The 17,280-nt window shown below is 41.8% G+C and overlaps 1 pseudogene; it reads right to left on the bottom strand.

Annotated features, from left to right (window-relative positions):
• Window positions 1-1,586: 1,586 nt before the first annotated feature.
• LOC129326805 (U1 spliceosomal RNA) lies at window positions 1,587-1,715 on the bottom strand (annotated as a pseudogene).
• Between the last annotated feature and the right edge of the window lie 15,565 nt (window positions 1,716-17,280).

Below are 17,280 nucleotides of genomic sequence, written 5' to 3'. Positions count from 1 at the left end.
GATCTATAAAGGTAGAAAGAAAAGAGAAGGCGTGCTTTGAAGGTAATGGATGATGTAGGAGCTGAAATGGGCTGGTCTCAAGGCAAAAAGTCTGCAGTAGAAAGGCCTTTTGTCAGTTTTACTTGGGCAGCTTTCTCAGGGGCCTTGCTACCTACATTCTCTGCAGTTGATTCCTGGAAGCTGAATGTAGGAATTGTCTTCATTAAATAATATTATGATCGAGATGATGTAGTATCAAAGTTTTCTGTGTGATGTTCATTCTGTGATGACCTGTTTACCCACTCAGGCCATCCTTTGATACCAAACAAATTCTGAAGCCTTGTCCTTCGTATGTGTATGTGGAACTGACAAGAGGCTTTTCTACATTTCTCGTTGAAAACACAAAGTTTGGAGAGGGGGGGCATGGTTTAGAGGTGGAGCATGCAGAACGTTCCAGGTTCAGTTCTGAGCTGCTGCTGCTGCTGCTGCTGCTACGTGTATAGGTCAGCTTCCCTTTTTTCACAAGCTGAACACTGGTTTCAGTGAGATTTGTGTTCCTTGTCATCTGCACTGCCCCCAACAAGGATATAATATGGACTTTTGCACATACAAAGATTGCTCGGTCACCAGAAAGAATCAGAAGAAATGTGACCTTTGTGAAACGTTGTGGGTCTGGGCAGTATTTTTCAGCTATACGATGTATTAACTAAACTGATGGACTTGGAAATGCTTTCACTCAGTACTGATAGTTTCAGATAGGTAGCCATGTTGGTCTGCAGTAGAACATCTGGATTTGTGTCCAGGAGCACTTTGAGCAACAAGATTTTCAGAATGTAAGCCTTAGCAAGTCAAGGATCCAGAGGAAGTTAGCCGTGTTAGTCTGTAGTAGCAAAATAGAAAAGAGTCCAGCAGCACCTTTAAGATTAACCAACTTTACTGTAGCATAAGCTTTCGAGAACCACAGTTCTCTTCATCAGAGAGTTCTCAAAAGCTTATGCTACAGTAAAGTTGGTTAGTCTTAAAAGTGCTACTGGACTCTTTTCTGTTTAGCAAGTCAAAGCGCCCAAGAAAAATGCTTAATGGCTTAGATCCCACCTAAATTTCCATGGGTGCAAGGATGTGTGTGACTTCCACTGATTCCTCCCCCCTGTGGCAGCCCAATGCATACCCCAAAATGCTGCTCAGGGGGGATGAAACCCCCATTATAGTTTATGGAGGGAATCAGAGTTCTCCTGTGGGAGGGGATATTGATGATAATTGTCCCCCTCCTTGCACCCACAGAAATCTCAGTGGGATCCAAAACCAGTATATTTTTGATCACCAAAGAAAGTCTGTTTACTTTTGCTTCACACATTACATACAGGCAAATCTGAGCGTCTGTTCAAGAAGGAACTTCAGCCCATCCAAGTTCCCTGGTGGAATGTACCTGTATGATGCACCTGTGTTGGTTTCCATTTTCAGATGTGCACTTAAAAAGTTTCGGGTGCATGCTTTCAAGTGGTCCTTAATTTTATAGGAAATGGCAGATCTTTGGCTTTACTCAGGATCATTGCATGATTTCCAAAAATGGATATTAGAGTTTACTTCCTAGTTTGAGAAAATATTTCATGTTACGCAGTCACGTTTCCCACATTTGGGGAAATCATAGAGGTCAGTACACCTGGATTGCAATGAATAAGCCTCACCCTGGGAAAATCACCTTTGTGATCATAGTGTCTCTCCTGCCAGGTAACTTTTTACAGGGAAATTGTGCCTCTGTTCTCCTGACCCTCTCAGTTTCTTTCCGTATCAACCATGGGGCTCCTCTGAGCTGGTGTACTGGACTGAGATGGTCTCTGTGTGTGTGCATGTGCGTGCCACATTTTTTGTGGTGCTGCTATTTTCTGGTGGTATTGGGAGAGGGCTCTGACCTGGATAGCCCTGGTGAGCCTGACCTTATCAGATCTCAGAAGCTAAGCAGGGTCGGCCTTGGTTAATAATTGGATAGGAGACCTCCAGCAAAGACCAGGGTCGCAGAGGCAGGCAATGGCAGACCACTTCTGTTAGTCTCTTGCCATGAAAACCTTGCCACAACTCAGCTATGACTTGAGGGCACTCTCCACCACCATTGGGAGAGGACTGTTCCTTCTCCTAGGAATTGTCTTATGCTTTTCCTCAGGCTTAGGTTCCCTTCTGGCCTGTGCTGTTTAACATCTACATGAGAGGGTTACATGGGTAGTGTGGAGAACAATGTCATCAGTATGCGGTTGATCTAAGAAAAGTAGTATTTCTGAATGACTGGATGAGTGGTGGATTGGCTGAGGATGAATAGCCTTAATCCAGGCAAGACAGAGATTATGTCAGGAGACTAGTTATCTGGTTAACTTGCCTGTTCTTGACGAGACAGCACTTGATTCTATCCTGTGAACAATTGTTAAATAAAACATTGACCAAACATTGATGATAGGCCAAAGTTATTGAGATGTTGTTACCTTTTTTGAGGTTCTTGGATCAGACAAGATGCAAAATCCAAAGTCACTAAAAAAATGAATTCAAAAGCACTCAGACAAGAATACTTGGTATTCTAATGGGCTACTCACTGTATATAAGGACATAAGAATTGTCTTGCTAGCGCAGCCCAAGGGCCATCTGTTTCAGGATACTCTATCCGCAAGCAGCCAGGCAGTTGCCTCTGGAATCTCACAAGTTGGAAAGTCCCCCAGTTCAACTCTCACTTAGGAGACCTTAGGCAAGTCTCTATTTCCCACCCACCACACCTGCATCAAGAGGACTAAAACACGAGACCTACCTTACAATGGATTGTTAGGAGTACTGAGATGACTAAGCTAGATAAGCTGTATGTGCAAAAACACCCTATGGATTTTAAACATCCTAGTTAATATTACTGTATCTGTGCAATTTGTTTTATTTATTTATTTACACTATTTATAACAACAATATTAACAATGACTGTGCTCAGGGCTTTTTTTGAAAGAGAATGCTCTGGAATAGCATCCCGGTAGCTCTAGAATCTGCCCATGTGATTCCTTCCTCCTTCGGCCACACGGGCTTTGCAGTGGATGTTAAGCTGCTTTGAGTTCATTCTGCTTTCTTGAGTGAATGAGAGAGAGAGAGAGAGAGAGAGAGAGAGAGAGAGAGAGAGACAGAGAAAGAGAGAGAGAGAGAGAGAGAGAGAGAGAGAGAGAGAGCTGGGGCCCAGCGCAGGCTCTGCAGAGGAGGCTAGCTGCTTTGAGTTCATTCTGCTTTTTTTTCATTCCTCTGTGAGTGAGAGAGAGAGAGAGAGAGAGAGAGTGCAACCAGAGCTGCTGGGGCCAGCTGTCCAGAGGAGGCTAAGCTGCTTTGAGTTCATTCTGCTTTCATTCAGGGGTTTCTGTGTATGTGTGTGCTGCTTTGAGTTAATTATACACTGCTCTTCTAGACAGACTAGTACCTCACTCAGAGTGGTGGAAAAGATCTGTGTTGCTATTATCTCCACAATCCAGCTGAGGAACTGGGGCTCAGAGGAGTGGCTTACTCAATGCTACCTGCAAAGCTCATAGCAATTGTCGATTCACACCAGCAGATTCAAACCATTTAACCACTATGCTACAGCAGGGTCCCCCTTTTAAAGGTGGATTTGACAGTGTAAATCCATATGATTAACAACAGGGACATCCAATAAACAATGCAATATGGTATGCAAATATAAATTTACAGAGATTTGAAAACAAGCAAAAATCTGATACAGAGCTGAAACAATGCTGAAACAGAGCATAAACCCAATATAGAAAACAATGTACAAACAACCCAGTAGGATCATACTTACAGCAACAGACAGTACATAGCAGTATACTCGACAGTCCCTATCCCTTTACCAATGCATCTCTTTGAAACCATTTCTTTACACTACCGCCCTCCTGTCTGTGTTGCGTTCTGGATGAAAATATTGCAGAAATTCACTGGAAGGTTAGCAATATTTAGCAGATGCCAGAGTGTTTTTGCTGGGGGAGGAGGGTTTTGAAAGTACAGTAAAAGTATAGTAAAAGTAAAGAGCAAGGAAGGCATACATTAGATGGAGAAATCAAAGTGAAACTAGGCTTCTGGAAAACCGTACCCACTTCCGTGACAGCGTTGCTTTTAAAATGGAAAAGATGATACAAAGAGCTCAGAGAGCTTCCGGTTTTCCTTGTAGTTTTCCTTGGGGTCTGATTGTTCTCCCTCCCAACCTTCCTTTTATTTTTTTAAACAGTTGCTACTAATTTTCTCTCTGTTGTTGTTGCCAGCCAATAAAGCATCTTTCGGAACAATTAGCCCCGTCCCTGTTAAAATGGGAAGAAAGTGGGGGGTGGGGGAGGTACACAAAAGGAGAGTCTGTGTACAGGTGAGGACTAAGCAGAGAACGGTTGTAGCAATTTGCTGAACACGGCGGCTTATTGAGGATGCGGTCCTGAATAATACACACCAGCTTTGCTCTCCCTTCCTTTAGTCTTGTGCAGAAGAGAAGTTTATGAATCATTCATGGTCTCCCAGCTGAGAAGGGCTTCAAAGGGGATGGTTCTGATTGGGCGTCCTGTGTGAATTGCCAGGCAGCAGAATCCCCTCCACCCCTAGCACTGGAGGGTTGAGGAAGTACTTTCATCTGGGCCTCCAAAGTGTTTTCGGGTCACAGTTCACCAGGAGATAACGATGCAGACGTACATTCAGAATTAGCTGCAGAGGTACCTGTGTAGTGCGGTGTGGAAAAGAGTGAGCCGGCGAACTCCCCAGTGGCCTCCTGCGAATCAATTACTGTATTCTGAATACAAGGTTGGCTGCAGGGGATAAACAGATGTCAGAGAATTTTTCCCTAATAAGACCCCAGTAATAGAAGAGCCCTGTCAGCTTCGTTTTGCATTAAATTTTTTTTTTCTCATTTCCAATTTACATGACCAATTTTTATTAGGCCTCTAAACAAAGCGGTATTAGAAAAAAGTCTTCGTTGAATAAGAATAGTAGAATCATCTCTAATTTTTTTCTTTTTACAAAATTGGTTAAAAAATAAAAATTAGAGCACTGGGCTAAAAGTATAACAAAACCCCACTTTTTTGGTCATGTAACAACAGATCTTGTAATCCTTAGCGCATCATCACAACTATCCAGTTGTGAGAATAGTGTAAACTTTTGCTCATACCAAAGAAAAGATGAACTTTAACTTGCCTCGTAATTTTTCCTTGTAGTTGTTTCGCTATGTCTTGAACTGAGCCAGTGCGGTGTAGTGGTTAGAGGGTCAGGGCAGGATCCAGGCGATCCAGGTTTGAATCCCCACTCCGCCATGGAAGCTCACTGGGTGCCCCTGGGCTACTCTTTCTCTCTCAGCCTAACCACTTTCTGAGAAAAGCAGGGTATAAATATCTACTTAAACAATAAACAAACTGTTGTCTGCAGCATTTTCTCTGTTTCACTGGTTCTTGCATTGGTAAATGAGTTTGTGACTTTAAGACTTGTATTAGCCATCTTTCAGGAGATAGTGAAGGGACTGCTTCATTCTAATAGATGGAGCCTGAGAACACCTTGGGAGCTGGCAGGGTCATTTCCAAGCTCAAGTTAGGAGGCATTTGGTTGAACCGGTGCCTCCTTCCTTGCAATTGTGAATGTGGCTGGCCCAATTTGCTCAGTCGCATGGCTATTCTTTGAATGTCTGAGGTTGTGCATGTTGCAATGGCTTCATGTAGTACCCTGCATGGAGGAACTAGTTTATTCCAATCACACTTGAATATTTCCCAGTCATAAGCTCAGTGCTGTGGTCACACAGGTTCGTGAGGTGCTTCCATTCCCGTAGAAACATCAGTCTGGAAAGGACTTGATAGTCCATCAGATGTGAAAAGTAGTAATCTTACAATAAATCTATTCTTCTCAAGAGATTGTGTGTTCCATTTCTGGCTGACAAAAATCAATTGAAAATGCCTCACTGAAGAAAAACCAAATTCTCCAGTCTAAATTAGACACAAGCACAAACAGTAAAAAACCCTGAACATGGTGTTCGTTGTTCGTTGCCATCCATGAACAACGAACAATGAACACTGACGAACATGACCTGTTCCCTACTGCACCACTCTCAGAAATCTTACCTGAGCAGGCAGCAGGAAAGGTACCAGTAATAAATAATAGCTTGGCCCAGAGCCTGGCAGCAGCCCTGGAACTTGAAGAGGTAGATCCCTATCCCACCACACAGAAAGAAAATTCAAGCTTCAATGCACTCTCCTTGTCTCTCTCTCAAAATGGCAACAACAAATGTTTCTCCCTCTCCACTGTTTGCAAAACCAGAGCTGGGAGCCCCCCCCTCCTGCTTTTTGCTTCCTTGTAACAAATTTGGAGCTCCACACTTGAAAGGAAGACCTGCCTATCAAGCTAAATTGGGCTTAGTTCCGGTTTGGGATTCATGGAGGTCTAACGCAGCTCCATTTGCGGAGCTGACCGGATTGCCGTTTTAACCGGCCGGAGGGGTGAAAATAACCCGCGGCCGACTGCTCTCAGGCGGGGAGCAGGCAAAGAACGCTCAAGACCCTAGGGTGAGCTAGATCTCGGACGAGGGGGGGCTCTACACAAGGAGTCTCCCCCCCGATCCTTGAGGTCCCACCTTGCGACGGGTCGGCTATAATCTCTGCGGCAATTTTGGGGCCAACTCGGCTGGCATAAGACCTACATACCCAAGCTTCGATCGGGGAGGGAAGTCGAGAGGAGAATTTAAGATCGAAACAGCGATTACAACCCGAGAAAGTTGAAGAGAAGGTAAAGATCGCTATCTCTTGAAACGGGACAGATTGACAAAAACAGAGAGGAAAGAAAGTAGATTTTTAAACTGCAACAGACTAGTGAAAAGGAGGTGAAGACTCGGCAGGAGTTGTATTTTAAAAGAGACTAAGTTTAAAGAAGTTATTACAAAAATCGGACTATTGTTTTGAATACCTGTGGTCTTGGAGCTGTGGGAAAAAGACACCATCGCGAGACCTGCTGTGGGAAGACGGGAGACAGGAAGTGCGTAATAACAATAGAGTGGCTGGAGGGAAGCGGCCCTTGCCAAGGGACAGGAAGTGGGGAATCGCCATTTTTGAAAGTGGAAGGGTCGTGGCTTCAGCGGAAGAGGAAGTAGGCCATCTTGGATTATAATAACATAGAGAAACCATAGAGAAAAGACGCCCGACATTTTGGATATAAAAAATTAATTTTGGCAAAGATTGGGACATTTGAAAAAAAAGGAAAACGTTTAATTATACGCCACGGAGCTGAGGAAGAGAGCAGATTCGTGGGAGCGAGCTAAAGCAAGCCCCACGATGTCGAAAAAAGAGTGGCAATCGGCAATAGAAAATTTGGACAAAAAACTTATAGACATGATGAAAGAACTTAAGGACACGAAATTGGAGCTTATTAAAGAGGTCAAAGAAGTTACACAGACAGTAAAGTCGGAGCTGTCAGAAGTGAAAAAAGGCGTGGAAACGATTAGCAGTGAATTACAAGGAACGAAACAGAGAGTCAAAACAGTAGAAGACGCGATGGAGAATTTAATAGAAACGCAACAAACAGAGATGAGATCGGTAAAGGGGAGGATGTCAGTTGCAGAAACTAAACACATGGAGAAGCAGCTTCGTTTTCGTGGTCTGCCAGAAGTCGAAGGGAAGTCAGCGCAAGAACAGATGACTGAGGTGTTGGCTGAATACCTGGGGAAGGAGGAGGAGGAAATTGTGGCTATCCTAGATGTGGCGTATCGTGTGAACTCGAGAATTGCAACCCAGAGGAAACTACCAAGGGATGTGATCGTGCAGTTTACAACTAGAAATATGAAAGAGAGGATTGTGACAAAACAATTTCAAGACCCATTGGAGATTGATGGCAAGACGATTATCATAATGAAGGAATTGCCCAGATCAGTGTTACTGGACAGGAAAAAATATAGAGTGTTAATTCAGACTTTGAAGGACATGAACATTAGGTACAGATGGGAGTTACCGGAAGGAGTGTCCTTTGAGTTTGGAGGGGCAAAAAAGCGTATCAGATCTGAGCGGGAGATGGAGAGATTTATTAAGGACAATGAAAAAGACTTACCAACAAAACCATGAATATGGAGAGTAAAGTATTATCTTGGAATGTAAATGGACTAAACTCACCGAATAAGAGAAAAAATATTTTTCATTGGCTACTAAAACAAAAATGTGATATTGTTTGTTTGCAGGAGACCCATATTAGAAAACAGGATGTAAAATATTTAAAATCTGGAAAATTGGGCAAAGAATTTGTAGCGGCTTCCAACAAGAAAAAAAGAGGAGTGGTGTTGTATATAAAAGAGGAGCTGCAGCCAAAATTTGTTATGAGAGATGTGGAAGCTAGATTTGTAGCAGTGGAATGTAACTGGAACTTAAAGAGAGTGTTGGTAGTCGGACTTTATGCACCTAACGGTGCAAAGGAAAGCTTCTTTGAGGACTTAAGGAAGCACTTAGACGATCTTGTATATGACCAGATAATTCTTGCTGGAGATTTCAATGGAGTGACAGATTTGGAACTAGACAAAAAGACTACAAAAGCACAAAAGAAAAGAGGATTATTGCCAAAGCTTTTTTTTGAGTTGATTCAACAAGAGACTCTCGAAGACGTATGGAGGAGAGAATATCCTAAAACCAGACAGTTTACTTTTTATTCTGCAAGGCATCTTACATTATCAAGAATTGATATGATCTGGGCCTCAAAGGACTTAGCGTTATGGACTAAGGAGGTAGGAATAATGCCGATGGTAGGCTCAGATCACAACCCAATTATGTGGAAATTCGGAAAAAGGAGAAAAAGGAAAGCCTGGAGAATAAATGAGGACTTGTTACAGGAAAGTGAGAATATGGAAATATTGAGAAGAGAGACAAAGTTTTTTATACAATACAACGTGAATAAAGAAGTACCAACCAATAAAGTTTGGGATGCATACAAGGCGGTTGTAAGGGGCATACTAATGGACTTAAATGGCAGAGCAAGAAAAAAGAAAGAGGAGAAAAGACAAGAGATTGAGGAGAAAATAAAAGCCAAAGAAGTACAGTTAAAAAAGAGACCAGGGAAAAAGAAAATATACCAGGAAATCAAAATTCTTCAAGAACAGCTAACAGCAATGAGTAATAAAGAATTGGAGTGGAATCTTAAAAGACTGAATCAAAAAGCGTTTGAGGGTGCTAATAAACCTGGGAAATATTTGGCATGGCAATTGAAGAAGAAAAGGGAAAAGAAAATAATAAATAAAATATGTGAAGAAGATAAAACGTACTTGGAGCAGACTACCATTAGTAGAGCCTTCTATAAATTCTATGCTAAGCTGTATAATAAAAAAGAAGTAAACAAAGAATCAATAGCATCATATCTGGAGAAAACCAAACTTCCAGAAATCTCGGAAGCTTGGAGAAGTAAGTTGAACAGTGAAGTAACTGACGAGGAAATAAGCAAGGCAATACAATCTGCAAATCTAGGAAAGGCGCCAGGGCCAGATGGACTTACGGCTAAATTTTATAAGACAATGGCCAATGAACTGGCACCATTCCTAAAAGAGGTGATGAATGGAGTTTTTAGGGATCAAAGGATTCCAGATACTTGGAGTGAAGCGAATATATCATTGATCCCAAAGGAGGGCCAAGACCTGACCAACGTGAAAAATTACAGACCTATATCACTACTTAATAATGACTATAAAATTTTTGCGAAGATATTGGCGGAGAGATTGAAGGGGTGGCTCTCGGAAGTCATAGAGGAGGAACAAGCAGGCTTTTTGCCAGACAGACAAATAAGAGACAACTTAAGGACAGTGATCAATGCTATTGAATACTACGACAAGCGTTGTGACAAAGAGGTTGGTTTCTTCTTTGTAGACGCCGAAAAAGCGTTTGACAATTTAAACTGGGACTTTATGTTTGCCACTATGGAAAAGCTACAACTGGGAGAAAGATTCGTCAGAGCAATCAAGGAAATCTATAGAGACCAGACTGCAGCAATTGTAGTGAATGATGAACTGACCAAGAAATTGACGATTAGTAAAGGAACAAGACAAGGTTGCCCGTTATCTCCATTGTTGTTCATCTTAGTATTGGAGATTCTGATGATACAAATCCGACAAGATGAGGAAATACGAGGAATAAAGATAAAGGACTATTCATATAAGGTCAGAGCATTTGCAGACGACATAATGTTAATTGTAGAAGACCCACTGGAGAACATGCCAAAAGTGATAGACAAGATCAAGGAGTTTGGAGACTTGGCAGGTTTCTTCATTAACAAAAAGAAGTCAAAGATATTATGCAAAAACATGACTAAGCAGAAACAACAATTGTTAATGGAAACAACGGATTGTGAAGTAACTAGTAAGGTGAAATACTTGGGAGTTGAGCTGACTGCAAAAAATATTGATTTGTTCAAGAATAATTATGAAAAATTATGGACTCAGATAGAGAGAGACTTGATCAAATGGAATAGATTGAACCTGTCATGGTTGGGCAGGATTGCAGCAGTTAAGATGAATGTGTTACCAAGAGTAATGTTTTTGTTACAGACAATACCAATCATCAGAGACTCTAAACAATTTGAAAAATGGCAGAGGAAAATATCAGATTTTGTTTGGGCAGGCAAGAAGCCTCGAGTGAAAGTAAAAGTTTTACAAGATGCAAAGGAGAGAGGCGGAATGCAACTGCCCAATCTGAGACTTTACCATGATGCAATCTGCCTAGTTTGGCTAAAAGAGTGGATGACATTAAAGAATAAGAAACTATTAGCCCTAGAGGGATATAAAAAAATTTTTGGATGGCACGCATACCTATGGCATGACAAAGTAAAGGTCAACTCGATGTTCCTGCATCATTTTGTAAGGAGAAGTCTATTTACAATCTGGAAGAAGTATAGAACTTACCTACAAGAAGGAACCCCCTTGTGGGTGGTTCCATATGAGGTGATAGATCCGAGAGCTGTGGATAATGAACAACAATGTTTAACGTACAAAGAAATAACTAAGATTGAAGTATCTAAACTTAGAATAAAGACGCAAGAGGAACTATCACCTAACTATGATTGGTTCCAGTATAGACAGATTAGAGATTTATACAACTCAGACTTTGCAAAAGGGGGCATACGAACAGAGAACTCGGAACTAGAGCAGACCCTTCTTAAAGAAGACAAGAAAAGAATATCCAAGGTATACCAAGTATTGCTGAAATGGTATACTGAGGATGAGATAGTTAAAACACAGATGGTGAAATGGGCTATAAATTTCAATAAAGAAATAACAATGGAGGCATGGGAATACTTGTGGAAAACTACAATGAAGACAACGACATGTATCAATATTAAAGAGAACATTTTCAAAATGATCTATCGTTGGTACATGACACCAAAGAAGATTGCGCTAGGGAACTTGAATACTTCTAATAAATGCTGGAAATGTAAGAAACATGAGGGCTCCCTCTATCATATGTGGTGGTCGTGTGAGGTAGCTAGGCAGTTCTGGGGGGAAATAATAAGAGAAATGAGTGAAATTTTACAGTTTCAAATAAATAAGAACCCAGAACTCCTGCTGCTAAACTTGGGAATGGAGGGAATTCCAGCCCATCATAGGACGTTGATTTTTTATATGACTGCAGCAGCTAGACTTTTGTATGCGCAGAAATGGAAAGTACAAGAAGTACCAACTATTGAAGATTGGATCTACAAATTGCTGTATATGGCTGAAATGGACAAGATGACAAGAAAACTGAGAGACCTGGACTCAGGGCAGTTCAACACAGACTGGGAGAAGCTGAAACAATACCTGGAGAAGAAATGGGAGGTGGGAGGAAAACTGTGGCAGTTTGAGAACTACTGAAATATAATAAAAGTATAAAAGAGAGGGGTGACTTTACCGGGGGAGGAAGAGAAATGTGAATTTATAAGCAGTTAGATTAATTGATTGAGATATATATAGATATGTATAGGTCAACTGATAGAGAATAATTAATGATAAGGTTTAAACATGAGGATTGACTAACTAACAATATTTTCTTTCTTTGACAAGATTTATATGCACCAAACTGAATATATAGAAGAGTTAAATTGATTGAGTATCTGAGGAGCTATATAGAATTACCATAAAAAGTTGAAATGAGTAATATATAGAGAACAAATCAAATTGTTTGATTTAAATGTGGGAAATTTTTATGGTTTATGATATATAGGTTTATATAGAATTATTCAAAACTGGAAAATGGGATAAATTGTTTATCTAAAGACGTATAGTTTGGGTGTATAATAAGTAAAGGAGTTAAAGATGTACTGCTTAATATAATGGAGAATGTATATCTGTTTTAGACAGAGGAACTTAATAGAAGTAAGGGAAAAGGGACAGAGGGTGGGAAAGCTGTTGGAAGTCAACAAAAGGGGGGGAAAGGGAGGGGGTTAGAAACGAAAAATTAGGGGAAAATTGACTGTAATGTAAAAATAAAAATGTTCTAACCCAATAAAAATTTTTCAAAAAAAAAAAAAGCTAAATTGGGCTTAGATTGGGGTTTCCAGGGCAACAGCAGGAGTTCAGACAGAGTTCAGGCAGTCCCTGCCTCCGGTTGCCAAGGGAATTGATTGCAGGTGCCAGACTATCTGGCTTGACAAACAGCAATGAACACCTGTTCATTTAGAGTTCATTTAGAATGGGGCCTCACGAACAGCTTTTTTGCGAACAGCTGATTGGGCTGTTTGTGGCTTTTTTTAGTTCGTATTGCTGTTTGTGCCCATCTCTAGTCTAATTACATTATTTGATTTCCCATGTGTGTGTGTTTTACTTCGGCAAGTCATAAGTACAAAGGTAAGAGGCAGTACATTCTGAGATTTTTGTTGGCTTTGCCAATGCACTTTCAAGCATATCTTGAGAGAAACCAGTATGTTTTAGTGACTAGAGTACTGGCCTGGGCCTGGGAATGCTCAGATTCAAATCCCATTTTCCATCACCTTGAATCAGTAATTTTCTCTCTGCTTAACCTACTGAACAGGTAATTGCGAGGAAAAGATGGAGGAGAGGAAAACCATGTGTGCCCCTCTGAGCTTTTTGGTGGAATGATGGTATAAAAATGTAATAAATATCCTTGTAACCTCAAGAGCCAGAGACTTTTTAATAGACATGGGCATGAACCAAAAAAATTTAACGAACCACTGGTTCGCAGTTCAGTTTCAATGAGGATCCCGAGATCATGAACTGCAACGAACATTTTCCGTTGCTGAACTGGTTCATGGTTCACAGTTCATGGGGCGCAGAATGGCCCCCATGGCACTTAGAGAGCCCATATTCCGAGGGAGTCTTTTGCAAGCTCTCCTACAGCCATCACCCAAGTTTGGACAAGATTGCAAAAGGGATCTTGGAGTTATACCCTCTCCAATCCAAGGCCCCCAGGAAACTCCCACAAAAATCGAAGCTCAATTATACTCTCAGTTTCTCTCCCCAAAGGCTAGCAAGTGGCAAGCAAGAGCTCTGTCCCACTCCACTGCTCACAGAAAGTGAAACCCAGCCTGGGAGCCCACAGCTATTTATAAGCACAAGTCCCATTAAGCAACGCAGGAGGTCTGTGTTTGGCCATCAGAGCTGCCTATCAGGGTTTGCAGGGATGAGATTGCCCGTGGCTACAGGACACCCCCTTCCCCCTCCCTCCCCTGGGTGTCTTCTCCCAACTTGTAACCGCTTTGCAGCTCCATGGTTGGAAGGAAGACCTGCCGATCAAGGTAAGCTGGGCTTCCATCCGGGTTTCCAGGGCGACAGAAGGAGTGCAAACAGAGTTCAGGCATTCCCCCGGCTCCATTGCCAGGGGAATTGATTGCTGGCGCCTGAGTGTCTGGCTTCCCGAACCGCAGCCGAACGCACCGAACCAGGCCTCTCCCGAACGCTGGTTTCATTGCCTGTGGACAATCACGAACCGCTGGTTTGTGATTGTGCGATTGCCAATTTCATGGGTTTTTGAACTTCGTAATGCGGTTCGTGCCCATCTCTACTTTTTAAAAAGAATGCTCTGATTTCTAGGAAGCGGAATCATTCAGGTTACCACATTCTTAGATTTTCAGTACTTGCAGGCCTACAGGCCTGATATATCCTCATCTTTATCAACACGTTTGGATATACAACTGGCAGTGATCTCAGTGTTACTGTCCTAAGGATAGATTGCTGGGCTATAACTACCATTGAGTTCAGTGAGGACTACTTTTGGGCAAAGATGTTAGACTCAGGCTGCTCAAGGTTCTCCAGTCAACCTAAACCATGGCTTTTTCCTGATCTGTAGATGAGGGGCCTTTGGCAGATACAGCAACTCATACTTTCATAGCATTGTGACAGGAGCTTGTACCAGCTGACATTCCCTGGTCTAGAAGCTCCTGCTTTTACATATAACAGGGATGACAAAGTTGCTACTGCCAAGGCAGTTTCTCTCACTCTGCTCCCAAGACCAGATGAAAACATTCCTTCGTGTGGTTAAGCATCCTTCAGTATCGTGCAAGTGACGGTCCTCCTAAAGGAATGAATGCTGCTTATATATCATCTAAATATGTGAGATATCCAGCCCAAAGGGTAGAAGTGTTTCAACATTCCAGACAGCAACACTGAAGCAACAGCAGAGGCAATAGGGACCATACCAGACAAATTTAAAGGGGCCCTAATCGAGCTAAATGCTTGTCTAATCTTCCTGTGATTGAAATTCCAGCATCCCCTTAGGTAACATCTTCCCCATCTCCACCAACCATGCTTTGCATCCCAGAGCATGAGTCACAAGGGAGAAAGCCCTGCATCTTAACCTTGTCAGTCATCAATCTGTTCTGTGACACAAAGGCATACTAGCAGATCTAGGGATAGGGAGATGTATATGGGAGAGTAGAGGAGGACCACTGTATATTGAACTTTCCTTTCTCTGGAATTCTAGTCATCTGTTATATTCAAACAGCACAGCTGCAGCTTTGAGTGAGTGTCAAAAAATGCCTGCTGTTCTTGTTAATGCTTTTTATTACTTACAAGATTTATATGGATCTAATTCTCTTAAAACTGGTAATTTTGTGAGTGCATTTATTTACTTTGCATTTCTATTCTGCCCTCCCCAGGAAGGGCTCAGGGCGGATTACAAGTTTAAAACACATTAAAATGTTAATTTATACGATATAAAAACAATCAAAATTTAAAAACATTCAGTCGTAAATATACACTAATATAAAATAAATATAGTAAACAGATGGCAGCAATCAATAAAACAGCAATTGTGTTGGTGATCTGACTATTCTTTTATCCAAGCAAGCTCTCAGACAGTTTCCTGGTTCTGATAAGCAATTCTTGGATGGGGTCATATCGGCTATTAAACTGGTAGGAACAGAATGATCTATTGGGAATGTTTGCTTCCCAGGAGACCCTCACATTCAGCATGCCCTGCAGCAGGTATAGCACAGAGGGTTAAGGGATTCAGTTGTGTATCCAGTATTCCCCAAATCTCCTTTCTATTACAAATTCAGGAAATTGTTTGGGCTAAGCCACGCTCTATCTGCAAAAGGAGGAGAATAAAACTGGACTGGTTTACAGGGTAGTTATAAATGCATGTCTGTTTTTTAAAATTGGTATGTGACACGGCAGACTGCGAAATCATTGATAAATTACTTGGTTGGAATTATCAAAAGGATAAAGGGAGAGGAATTTCTGATTGACCTCGGCTACAAACCTCGCTTATGTTGCCTTGGATGGCACATACCACTAAGAATAAAAGACGTGTTTTTCTTCCATCACTCTGTGTAATATTTAATACAATTCCTTCCTTTGCAAGGGGAACACAACCTAAATCAGCTTCAATGGTTATGTTTATGAAGTGAAGAGAAAAATGGAGTATAAATACAGTACTTTCATACGTACATACATACATTTTATTTATTATTTACTTCATTTATACCCCTTTTCTCCCCACTGGGGACCCCAAGTGTCTTCTGTCATTCTCCTTTCCTCCATTTTAACCTCACAACAACCCTGTGAGGTAGGTTAGGCAGAGAGGACGATTGGCCCAAGACCACCCGGCAAACTTCCATGACACAGTGGGGATTTGAACCAGATCCTAGTCCAATGCTCTAACTACTGGCAACAGAGGATAGGACTTGAAGCAACAGGCTTAAATTACGTGCAGAAAGGTTCCAGCTGGATGTTAGGAAAAACTTTTTCACAGTCAGAGTAGTTCAAAGGTGGAATCAGCTGCCTCGGGAGGTGGTGAGCTCCCCTTCACTGGCAGTTTTCAAGAAGAGGCTGGATGAATATTTGTCAGGGATGCTTTAGGCTCATCCTGCATTGGGCAGGGGGTTGGACTAGGTGGTCTGTATGGCCCCTTCCAACTCTGTGATTCCTCACACTGTCTCTTCTGCTGACATTTCAGGAGGAATTTCTGCATCTGCAGATTTCTCTGAATGAGTTAATAGGAGTATAAATAAGTTAAGGGCTTTATATTATGTATTATGGTCCCTGAAATTGGGGCATTTTGATCCAACTGTAGGCAGAGCTGCATCCATGGGTTGAGACTGGACAAAGTGATTGGTGAACCCCTCTTTGCCTTCCTCTTCCTTCCTCAGCTTGCCAGCTCACAGCATTTCTTGAATAGGAAGGTGGTGTATGTGTCTTTGAAGGTATTCACCCATTCTTCTTCTTCCCCAGGTCCTGGCCTGCAGGTCGTTCCTGCCCCGATCAATTATACCTTCTTCAAAGAGAAAAAGGGAGAGAAGAAGGCTCCATTGAGTCTTATGCCAGTCCGAGCCTGTAGGGGCTACAGAGAGGAAGATGCTTTGTGTGGATTGTGCCTGGAGTTTTTTGGAGACGTTTGTCAAATATATTAAGCATCCTCTTTTCCAAGCAGTAGCAAGTTGAGCCCTGACTGTTTTGGGGTTTTTTTCCAGACGAAAAGTACAGGAGCCTTTTAGGGTGTGTGTGACATGATTTGCATGTGTGAATACACATCTCCCAGTCAGTCATTACATATATTCTCTCTCTGATCCTTACAATGGTCCGGTCAGGTGGGTCATTATTATTATTCATCATCACTCACATGTTACAAATAAGACAATTATGGCTTGCCTAAGGTCATCTAGTAAGCATGGTGGAAGTGGGATCTAAAAACCAGGCACTTCCTGACTGCTAGCTCACAATTAGGGGTGTGCAAGCCAAAAATTTTCGGCTATAGCCGAAAGTAGAAAGCCGAAAGAAAATTCTCTATCGTTAAAGCTGAAAGCCGAAACAAGAATCTCTTTCGGGATTCGGGATTCGGGATTCTTTCGGCATTATTTCGGCATTCTTTCGGCTTTTTTCTATGGGAA

The sequence above is a fragment of the Eublepharis macularius genome, chromosome 3 (genome assembly GCF_028583425.1).
Source record: "Eublepharis macularius isolate TG4126 chromosome 3, MPM_Emac_v1.0, whole genome shotgun sequence".
NCBI classification, from domain to species: domain Eukaryota; kingdom Metazoa; phylum Chordata; class Lepidosauria; order Squamata; family Eublepharidae; genus Eublepharis; species Eublepharis macularius.
This window is presented reverse-complemented; position numbering and strand designations above follow the sequence as displayed.